A 9,510-nucleotide genomic window follows, 5' to 3' on the forward strand; every position below is an offset into this window, starting at 1 on the left:
TATTTTTCCACAACTCCTTTTCATAAAAGGAGTTGTGTTTATAACCAACTATTACAATCTCGCAGATACTCAAATATCTTATGTGATAGAGTCCTTTATCTGTAACACTTACAGATAGACTGCAGATCTTTTAAATATTATTATCTCATAAATGATTAATAATAATAACACTTTATTATTATTAATTATATTAATAATTAATATCAATAATAATAACACTTATTATTATTAATTATATTAATAATTAATATTAATAATAATAACACTTTATTATTATTAAATATTAATAATAATAACACTTTATTATTATTAAATATTAATAATAATAACACTTTATTATTATTAATTATATTAATGGGCTTTGGGCTTTTGGCCCATTAATATGACATAGCACATCAACAATGTTCTTCTGTGTGTGACCTAATAGGCTCACATTAATTGGCAATAGGCCCAGTCCAACAAGGCCTATAAATCATAAGTGGCCTCTAGCAAGACATTATGACTACCCAACTAATATGAGGATTAATAGTCCAATAAAGCCTATTAAATAGAACATGTATTAATCCATTTGTCACACGATATCTAGTTTGAACATAAGTCATGGTCATCAAACTTATAATGTTCAAACTTATGATTTCTCGATCTCTAAGTAGACTGATAAATTCAAATGATATTGATCACACTATCAATTCATTTGAGCACGGCCATGCATTTCTCAGTCTCACTCATCGAGGGGCCCAGAAGATATCTCTCTCATAGAGAGGGACAAATCCTATCTTGATTGTTCATTTTCCTCTATATAATTTCTATTATACTCAATCATAACCTTTATGATTGTTTGATTAAAGACAACGTTTGATTATGTCAAAACATAATAGTTCTTATGTTGGAAACTATGACAATCTCAAGTCAAAGGATTAAGACATAACTATTTTGAGATTCACTTATGACAATGACCCATGTAGTGATCTCAATGCGGGTCCATCCAATACTTTGTTCTCCAACAAGTATTTATGATTATTGAATTATATCAACATATACATAATCATCTCATGATTATCAATCAATAACCATACCAGTTATATTTTATTATTATCAACATAATAATAAGTAACCAGGGATGATAATCATTATTATGTAACATGCAGACAAATAATAATGATAAAAACCTCTTTTATTTATAACAAAAATGACATACAAAAAGGTCCAAGATAATGGCCTAGGGCATATACACTAATAATCTCCCACTTGCACTAGGCCTAATCATATAAGTATCTAATACCCATAGACCTAGTGTGCTGATCATGCTTGACCTGTGAAAGAGGTTTGGTCAGTGGATTTGCAATGTTGTCATTTGTGTCTACTTTGCATATTTTGATATCTCCTCTATCAATGATCTTTCGAATAAGGTGATATCACCTGAGTATATGTTTAGATCTCTAGTGAGATCTGGGCTCCTTTGCCTGTGCTATGACACCGTTATTACCATAATAAAGGTCCATAGGATTTGCAATGCTGGGAACCATTCCCAACTCTGAGATGAATTCCTTTAACCAGACTGCCCTTTTAGCTGCATCTGATGCTGCTATATACTCAGCTTCTATTGTAGAATTTGCTATAGTGCTATGCTTGGAACTCTTCCAACTAACAATTCCACCATTTAAAATGAATACGAATCCTGACTGCGATCTTAAGTCATCTATGTCGGTTTGGAAACTAGCATCTGTGTAACCATTTACAACTAGCTCGTCTTCCAAACCTCCATAAACTAGGAATGCAACCTTAGTCCTTCTAAGGTACTTTAGGATATTCTTAACAGCTGTCCAGTGACTTTCACCGGGATCTGTCTGATATCTTCTTGTTGTGCTCAAGGCATATGAGATGTCTAGTCTAATACATAACATGGTATACATGATAGATCCAATAGCAGAAGCATAAAGGATCTTATTCATCCGTTCTCGCTCATCAGATGTCTTAGGACATTGATTCTTGCTGAGATGAATACCATGAGACATGGGCAAGAATCCTCTTTTGGAATCTTGCATGCTGAACCTTTTCAGCACCTTGTCAATGTAAGTACTTTGACTCAGACCGATTATCCTCTTGGATCTATCCCTATAGATCTTAATACCAAGGATATATGCAGCCTCACCTAAGTCCTTCATTGAAAAAGAATTCCCAAACCAAGTCTTAACCTTTTGCAAGGTAGGGATATCATTTCCAATGAGTAATATGTCATCCACATATAGGACTAGAAACACAACTGCACTCCCACTAACCATCGTGTAAACACAAGTTTCATCTTCATCAATGAGCAAAAGTTCACGATTATCATTCATGAGAAATCCATATCTCTCAGGCTGATGACGTGTCCTATCAGATCTGCGTGGGACTTGTGTCACCCTTTCAGTTTCCACAACTGTTTGTGGTTCTGAAAGTGGTTCTATTGGCGGTTCAATGCTCTCTTGTGGTGCTTGAGTTTCCTCAAGTCGCACTGTACTCCCACTGAATCTCTGAGAGATAAATTCCTTTTCCAAAAAGGTACCATTTCGAGAAACAAACACTTTGTTCTCTGAGGGAGTATAGAAGTAGTATCCTTTGGTTTCCTTAGGATACCTCACAAAATTGTACTTGATAGATTTTGGAGCTAGCTTATCTGAAATTGGACGTTTCACATAAGCTACACAACCCCAAATCTTAAGGAAAGACAAACTGGGCATTTTCCCAGTCCATAACTCATATGGTGTCTTTTCAACCGCTTTCGATGGTACTCGGTTTAGAATGAATGCAGCTATTTCCAAGGCATAACCCTAAAGTGATAAAGGGAGATTTGTTTGACTCATCATAGATCGAACCATATCTAATAAAGTTTGATTTCTCCTTTCAAAAACACCATTCAATTGTGGATTTCCTGGAGGAGTTAATTGTGAAACAATTCCACAGTTTCTAAGATGTTCATCAAACTCTTGGCTCAAATATTCACCACCTCGATCAGATCGAAGCATCTTAATAGTTCTACCAAGTTGATTTTGTACTTCATTTTGAAAAGTTCTAAACATTTCAAATGAATTCATGCTTATGTTTCATTAGGTAGACATAGCCATACCTATTGAAATCATCAGTGAATGTAATGAAGTACTGATAATCTCCCCTAGCACTAATGCTTAGTGGGCCACCTACATCTGTATGTATTAAGCCCAATAAGTCTGAAGCCCTTTGATCTTGTCCAATAAAAGGGTCCTTTGTCATCTTACCTAACAAACAAGATTCACAATCTTCAAATGATTCAAAATCAAAAGAATCTAATAAACCATCTTTATGGAGCTTAGATATGCGATTTTTATTTATATGACTAAGACGATAGTGTCATAAATATGTTGGGTTTAACTCATTTGGCTTAGTTTTCTTAGAAGTTATGTTATAGATATTGTTATCTCTAGAATCATCTAGATTAAGGACATAAAGGCCATCATATGAATTTGCAATACAATAAAGCAAATCATCTTTATAAATGGAGCATTTCTTATTCTTAATAAGAAATGAAAAACCTTTATCGTCCAAAACAGAAACTGAAATAATATTCCTACTCAAAGTAGGAACATAAAGGCAATTGTTCAGAACTAACAAAAGCCCATTGGGCAACACAAGTTCATATGTCCCTACGGCTATGGCAGCAACTCTTGCTCCATTGCCTACACGTAGGTCCACATCGCCCTTTTTTAGTTTTCTACTCCTTTTGAGACTCTGCACATTTGTACAAATGTGAGAACCATATCCGGTATCTAATACCCATGAAGTAGAAATTAATATCTATAACATAAATACCTGAAGTTGTAGTCTCACTACTCTTCTTCTTCTTGCACTCATCCAAATAGAGTTTGCAATTTCTCTTCCAATGCCCTGGTTCCTTGCAATGGAAGCAAATTCCTTCCTTAGGAACTATTTCCTTAGGAACTTTTGTCTTGGATTGCCATTTAGGCTTGCCTCGTCCCTTAGGCCCATTACCACCTTTAGACTTGGACTTCCCCTTATTTTTCATGGGCTTACCCTTATTGACATTCAAAATTTGCGTAGGCCTTTTCTTGATATTTACCTCAGCTATCTTTAGCATCCCATGCAACTCAGGAATGGATTTCTCCATATTGTTCATGTTATAGTTCATGACAAACTGAGAAAAACTGCTAGGTAAAGAATGTAGGATCAAATCCGTGGAGAGTTCTAAACTCAGAGGATAGCCAAGCCTAGCAAGGTGATCAATGTAGCCTTTCATCTTTAAAACATGAGCACTAACTGAATTACCTTCAGCCATTTTGCAATCATGCAATGCGATGATGGTTTCATACCTGTCCTGCCTAGCTTGTTGTTGGAAAGCCTGTTTGAGATGGACACTCATCTTATAGGCCTCAAGGTGCTCCAGATCCTTCTGAAGTTCTGGGCACATAGTTACCAACATAAGACATCCAATGTCATTAGAATCATCCATATGCTTCTTATGCTTGTTCTTAACAGCATTAGTAGCATCAGCAGGAGGTGGTTCAGGGACAGCTTCATCAAGCACGTAGGACTTTTTCTCTTTCTTGAGAACAATTCTCAAGTTCCTAAACCAGTCAACAAAATTAGTCCCATTTTCTTTCAGTTTATCCTTCTCAAGGATAGATCGCAGTGATAAGGTGGAATTGTTATTAACAGCCATAATTATCTACAAAATTATGCAAACATAATTAATTTAGTAAACAAATTAATATTGAGGTGATAATAATCTCCCACTAAAATATAACCCTCAAAATAATAATATTTTAGTGGGTTAAGATCCATATTTCACCTAATTCTAAGTCAGTTTTGGCATGACGCTTAGAATTAATTTATTTAGGTAGGTAACCCCTTACCAATTACATCTAATGTAACTCTTAGATTATGAGGTATTGACATTATATGTCAGATGCATGTTATACCCCATCTAATGCCTTAGGCCCAAAACCGTTTTGATAGCCTAATTAAGCTCAACCAAAATTAAATAAATGAGTAACCATTACTCATCCTATCTTACTAGGATAACCTAATGCACTTTGCTTTGGCAAAACCTGCATTTTGGTGATCTTAGTCTTGATAGGTTTTTAATATATGGGTGACATTAAAACTTAAAATTTTAGAGTGAGGGTTCAATTTTAATTTTAATTATTTTGTCTTGCATATATATCATAACATCCAATATGCATACATATATATATATATATAGACAATAATGCATAGTATCTCATACTAATAAAATATAGTCATTTAAATCTGATTTAAAGACTAAAAATAATAATAAAATATAGTCATTTAAATCTAATTTAAAGACTAAAAAAAAATAATTTATTTTCTCAAATTTATTATTATTATTATTATTTTAATTCCAGTGGCAGAATTGTAATTAAGGCATCTTCTTCCTAAAGAGAAACCCAAACTGCCGCATGAAGGTTACTGTGCACATTCATTGGCCAGATCAGCCACCTGAAGCATGCACAGCATTTGCTCTATGCACATTCATTGCCCAGATCAGCCACCTGGAGCATGCGCAGCATTTGCGCCCCCAATCTCTGGGTTCACGATGACGTGAATCCAGTTGCAATTCAACCTTTTTTTTTTAATTTAATTAATTTAATTTTTCTTAACAAAAATTAAAATTATATAAATGATCCAATCATTCATCCATAATTATCATGTCATTCTAATAAATATATATCGCATATATAATATCAATCATGGCATAATTAATTTAAATGAAAAGCACAGGTTGGCTCTGATACCACTGTTGGGAAATCCCGAGATTATTGCAACCCAGTTGCGCAGCGAAAAATTAAAATCTCTATTGATTTCCTTTCCCAGAATCTGAGTACTTCTTTTAATTAATTTAAAGTATACGAGACTAACCTGTTAATCTCGTTAAGAAGATACAATGGCGGACTGATGGTGCTGCCTTTTCAAACGAACACCCTCTATGGTATCCACACGAACGTCTTCTATCCTTCTAGAGTGCTAGCTCTCTCAAAGATGGATAGATTATGTGCTACACAATCTGTAATCTTTTAGACTGAGTTTTTTTAAAACACGTACCTTCCACAATTCGTAGAAGAGGTATTTTTATGTTTCAGTCTTTTGTTTTTCCATAAATCCTTTTCCTAAAAAGAGTTGTGTTTTTCCACAAATCCTTTTCCTAAAAGGAGTTGTATTTTCCCACAACTCCTTTTCATAAAAGGAGTTGTGTTTATAACCAACTATCACAATCTCGCAGATACTCAAATATCTTATATGATAGAGTCCTTTATCTGTAATACTTACAGATAGACTGCAGATCTTTTAAATATTATTATCTCATAAATGATTAATAATAATAACACTTTATTATTATTAAATATTAATAATAATAACACTTTATTATTATTAATTATATTAATGGGCTTTGGGCTTTTGGCCCATTAATATGACATAGCACATCAACAACGTTCTTCTGTGTGTGACCCAATAGGCTCACATTAATTGGCAATAGGTCCAGTCCAACAAGGCCTATAAATCATAAGTGGCCTCTAGCAAGACATTATGACTACCCAACTAATATGAGGATCAATAGTCCGATAAAGCCTATTAAATAGAACATGTATTAATCCCTTTGTCACACGATATCTAGTTTGAACATAAGTCATGGTCAATGTCAAACTTATAATGTTCAAACTTATGATTTCTCGATCTCTAAGTAGACTGATAAATTCAAATGATATTGATCACACTATCAATTCATTTGAGCACGGCCATGCATTTCTCAGTCTCACTCATCGAGGGGCCTAGAAGATATCTCTCTCATAGAGAGGGACAAATCCTATCTTGATTGTTCATTTTCCTCTACATAATTTCTATTATGCTCAATCATAACCTTTATGATTGTCCGATTAAAGACAACGTTTGATTATGTCAAAACATAATAGTCCTTATGTTGGGAACTATGACAATCTCAAGTCAAAGGATTAAGACATAACTATTTTGAGATTCACTTATGACAATGACCCATGTAGTGATCTCAATGCGGGTCCATGCAATACTTTGTTCTCCAACAAGTATTTATGATTATTGAATTATATCAACATATACATAATTATCTCATGATTATCAATCAATAACCATACCAGTTATATTTTATTATTATCAACATAATAATAAGTAACCAGGGATGATAATCATTATTATGTAACATGCAGACAAATAATAATGATAAAAACCTCTTTTATTTATAACAAAAATGACATACAAAAAGGTCCAAGATAATGGCCTAGGGCATATACACTAACAGAAAGCAAGGACATCATGCGTTTAGCTTGGATAAACAAGCCATATGCCCTAGATCATGAAGAAAAACTGTCACCTTCGAATCTAAAAAATTGAAGACCAGTGGGGGACCTCTGATGTTACACAATACTTGCTCAAAGTAGGCAGTAAGTTGTCACTATAAGATATGGCCACGTGGCAATAATCTGATAAACCAACACACGGTCCCACTCGTAGAAAGGAAGGCTTGGATGACCATGATGCCCAAAATCAAGAGAAAAGAAGACCCAGGCACTTGAGGTCAGCCTCAGGACAAGTCGGTCTCAAGTTAGACAGACTCGCCCTCTCAACTTCAGGGCAAGGCTCCTGATCAAACCAAATTTAGATCCATTTATTATGTTGTTATTAATGTTAATTTACATATTTTCTGCCTAATTCTGTGGTTTTGATCTTATTTTGCAGAAAATGGTGTAAAGAGGTAATTTGGTAAAAATGTTATTAAAACTGCCCAAAAGAGGATAAAGGAGAACAAGTCTTGTTGCCTAAGCCAAGTTGCAGCTGAAGTGAAGATAAATAAGGAAAGTACAGCCAGTAGAGTAATTAGAAATTCAAATTTCAAATCTTCAAGAAGTCTTTCCTATTAAAAATGTGAAGACACCTCAGCATTCAATTCAGCTTATTCAGGAAGCCAAATCTCAAGAAGATGCACTTGCCTCCCAAGAATTCAAAATTCAAAATTTAAAATTCAAAAGAAGGCTCCACCTCATCAAGGAATCTTAGGGCAACACTTTGAGCTATAAATACATCACCTAAGCCGCACGCTCCTTCTCTTCTCTCCCATTCGGATCGCAAGCCACCTCTTCTCAACCAAGCCGCCGGTTCTGTAATACCCGGCTAGAATCCGGCACCGGAATTCCTGTTGTTTGGTGGACTCCGGGGTGTTGGGATTCTATATAAGGGTAGGAGTTATGGTTTCTATGTGTTATGATGTGTTTAAATGTTTTAAGGTTAAGGGAAGTGAGTTTTGAGTTGAAATAACCTAAGGCAGTTGAGCCAAGTTCGGCCGCCGAAAGTAAGTTCGGCCGCCGAAAGTGTTTGGCTTCCGAAGGGAAGTTCGGCCCCCGAAGGTTGCATGCGCGTGCATGTGAATGGGCAGCCGAAGCTGAGTGGCTAGTGAGCTGAGTCATATGTTTTGACAGATGTTGGCTTCAGATTCTTGCCATGAATTAGCCACGTCTTCTATGACTCATCTGCAAGTGTTTTGAGCAGCTCATGCAGGAGTTTGCTCATTCACCAAGTTTTGAAGGGTTTGAAGCAAAAAGTGAGTTTGAGAGAGTTTGAGAGTGTGAGAAGAGGTGATCCGTTTTTTCCCTTGTTCAGAGTGTTTAGCTTCTTGCTACAGGAGGTAAGTGATGCACTTGACCATGTGAATATGTTTTCTGAAGGTTTTAGGGGGATTGGAAGGAGATGCATGCTTAGGTTATTCATGATAGTTTTGATGAGTTATGCATGGATACATGTGTATGTGTTATGTTTGATTTGTTGTTTGGGGTTATTAGCTAGTCTTGGACCCCTGTGAGCATATACATGAGTATATGTAAGGTGAGGAGGTGACGTTTGCATGGTTTGAGAAGGTGAAGGAAAGAAGGAGATGGTTTGCCGTTGAAACTGAGTTCTGGATGAACTCAGGTTCGGCAGCCGAAGGTTCATTCGGCCGCCGAACCTCTTGCATGGTGGCTTAGGCTGCCACAGCTTGCCCCCGAGTGTTTTGCATGTTCGGCTCTGTTTGGGGGTTTCGGCCGCCGAAGGTGCCGCCGAAGGTGCTTGAGTTTCGTCTCTGGAGAGGACATTCGGCCGCCGAACCTGCCGCCGAAAGTGTTCTGTCCAGCTTTTCTTTTGCATGCTTTGCATGGCTAATTAAGTGAGTTTCAGGGGATTCTTGGGTAGTTTAATAGAGGTATTGATACAGTAGTTTGGTCCCTCATTTGAGTCTATCTGTATAGGTACAGACCAGAGGAACCAGAGAGAGCAGCAGTGAGTACTGCTCCAGAGTTCAGAACCTGCAGAGTGAGTCAGTCCAGAGCCAGAGGTGAGTGGAACTAAACTTATGACTTTTAATTGAATCACAAACTGCTTTTAGCATGTCTCATGCATCATGTTTATGCCATAGGTTGATTGCATTAGTACTCACGAATATGTTGCATTGCATTG

Source organism: Manihot esculenta, chromosome 2 (genome assembly GCF_001659605.2).
Source record: "Manihot esculenta cultivar AM560-2 chromosome 2, M.esculenta_v8, whole genome shotgun sequence".
In the NCBI taxonomy this organism is placed as follows: Eukaryota; Viridiplantae; Streptophyta; class Magnoliopsida; order Malpighiales; family Euphorbiaceae; genus Manihot; species Manihot esculenta.